Raw genomic sequence first — 2,718 nt, forward strand, 5'->3', positions numbered from 1 at the left:
GGGTATAAGGCATTTCTGGGGCAGATGTGCATAACTGGGGGGGCAGGTTGGAAAATAGAAGGAAATAAAACCAAAATATTTTTCTCAATCATAGCTTTTATTAAAAAAAATAATTTACATGAATTAACATTTACTGGTAAAACTTTTTTCCTATAGGGTCGTCTTATATTAAGGCTTTTTCTTTTTTTCCTAAATTAATATTCAGATTTGGGGGGTCGTCTTATAATCGAGCAAATACGGTAATTGCTAACAGCAATCACACTCCTATCATGTCAAGTCAGCTAGTACATGCTGGAATCTTGGTATGCCTGGGCATGATAGGAGTGTGATTGCTGTTAACAATCATTAAATAAAAGTGTGAGATTTTTTTACGGTGGGGGGTCATATTTGGTTTTGGACAGGTAAATGCTGGATTTTCGGTTTCAGTCCAGAATTTCCGTTTCGGTGCATCCCTAAGCCAGACAATGAAGTGGTAGGCCTACACCACATCAATGTTTGGGTTAGTATACAGTGATAGGAGTTATGCACTATTATCAGTGTCTGGCTCAATGTATAGTGATAAGGATTACGCTGTACCACCGTCAATGTCTGCCTCAGTATATAGTGTTAGGTGTTATGCTGTACCCCCGTCAATGTCGGCCTCAGTATATAGTGATAGGTGTTATGCTGTACCCCCATCAATGTCTGCCGCAGTATATAGTGATAGGTGTAACGCTGTACCACCGTCTATGTCTGCCTCAGTATATAGTGGTAGGTATTATGCCGTACCACTGTCAATGTCTGCCTCAGTATATAATGATAACAGTAATGCTGTACCACCTTCAATGTCTGCGCCAGTATATAACGATAGAAGCTATGCAGTTTTAAAGTGTTTGTGTGTGGGGGGGTCCACATACAGGATCCGCCCCAGGTGCCAAATACTCTAGGTATGCCCCTGCTACTCATGTTTGTAATGATTGTATGTCTATTATTAAATCTGAAATCAACATGGTTTCCAAGGTTTCCTAATAATAAATATATAATAGTACAGTGAAGGGAAAAAAAAGTGATCCACTGCTGATTTTGTACGTTCGCCTGCTGACAAAGACATGATCAGGCTATAATTTTAATGGTATGTTTACAGTGACAGACAGAATAACAACATCATAAATCCAGAACAACGCATTTCAAATAAATTTCCACCTCCATGTTTTACGGTGGGGATGATGTTCTTGGGGTCACAGGCAGGATTTTTTTTTGTTGTTATTCAGTCTCTCACTTGTCAAAAAAACCTACCATTAAAATTATAGACTGATCATGTCTTTGTCAGTGGGCAAACGTACAAAATCAACAGGGGGTCAAATATTTTTTTTTTCCTTCACTGTATATGTGAATCAGTGTGCATGTGAGATATATGTATATAATATAAAATTAATTTTATGTGTATGTGGTGGTGTGTATATGTAAGTGTTTATATATATATATATATATATATGGGCCTGTGTGTGTGATCTCATCAGCTTCATAGTGTGTCCCTGAATGTCAGAAATAAAATGTCACCCTAGTCCCACCTCTTGCATGGCTAGCCTGACTCTTTGCATAGCTAGCCCTGCCTCCATGTGTGGCCTAGCCCCATCCTCGCCTTTCCTGGGAAGGCCTATTATTATTATTTATTGTTTTATATAGTGCCATCAAATTCCATAACGCTGTACAATGGGTAGACAGGACATAACAAGTAGAATGTAACATAACAAATTGGCTAACAGAGACAACAGGTGAGGAGGGCCCTGCTCAAACGAGCTTGCAGTGTAGCGGCTTGAGCTAGTCAATACTCCATGAGCACTCCTGGGTTGCAAGATGACATAAACTGCTGATGCGGCCAGGATTGCCAACTGATGTCAGCGGGCAGTCCCATGATGTTGATGTAAGTCTTATGAAGAAAAAATTCTGGTACAAAGTTATTTAATATTATATATAATACATTTTCTTAATATATATATATATATATATATATATATATATATATACATATATATATATATATATATATGATTAGGAATTATATCACTATATAGTAGCATAATAGAATACATGGTTTCAACCTATACAGTAAGACTAAAAGCACACAAAAAAATTGGATTTTATAGAATGAAAGTGTATTCTATGTAATACTTCCTGTGTCATGCACTTAATTGATAGAAACGTAGAAACATGGTATCTGACGGCAGGTAAGGATCATTTGGACCATCTAGTCTGCCCATTTCCCCTTATACAAAACTGTTAATCAAGGCTTGATCAAGGATCACTTCCCTCACTGTCTTAGCCTGTACAACTTCTGCTGGGAAGCTGTTCCACTTATCTACCACTATCTCAGTAAAGTAAAATTTTCTTAAAAGTCCTTAAAATAAATTCCCCCAATATTCTAGTTTTAGAGTATGAGCCTTCTTGTAACGTTTTTTTCCTGTTCTGTACTTAATATCATTATCTGAAAAAGCATTTTAAAGTTAGAGGCAAAATGTTACGCAACAGCTCGTTTAAATCAAGTGACTTTGTAAGCAGCAGTTGACGAATTATGGAAGCACAACCAGAGGACACATGTTGATTTCGGACAACTTCCAAGTACAAGTCTCAGGTTAACGCCCATATCGGAATCCAGCCAATCGCGTGCGTTGTACGGCTGCTCCAGCCTATGGCCTGCTAGTAATAGGGCTTTTACAGGAAAAATACTTGAGGCTGTGC

At 37.9% G+C, this 2,718-nt stretch overlaps 1 protein-coding gene across 1 annotated transcript in view; it reads left to right on the forward strand.

Annotated features, from left to right (window-relative positions):
* LOC128475015 (amine oxidase [flavin-containing]-like) overlaps positions 1-2,718 on the forward strand; it is a 275,083-nt gene that overhangs the window by 42,043 nt on the left and 230,322 nt on the right. The window lies entirely within an intron of this gene.

Source organism: Spea bombifrons, chromosome 2 (genome assembly GCF_027358695.1).
Source record: "Spea bombifrons isolate aSpeBom1 chromosome 2, aSpeBom1.2.pri, whole genome shotgun sequence".
Taxonomy (NCBI): Eukaryota; Metazoa; Chordata; class Amphibia; order Anura; family Pelobatidae; genus Spea; species Spea bombifrons.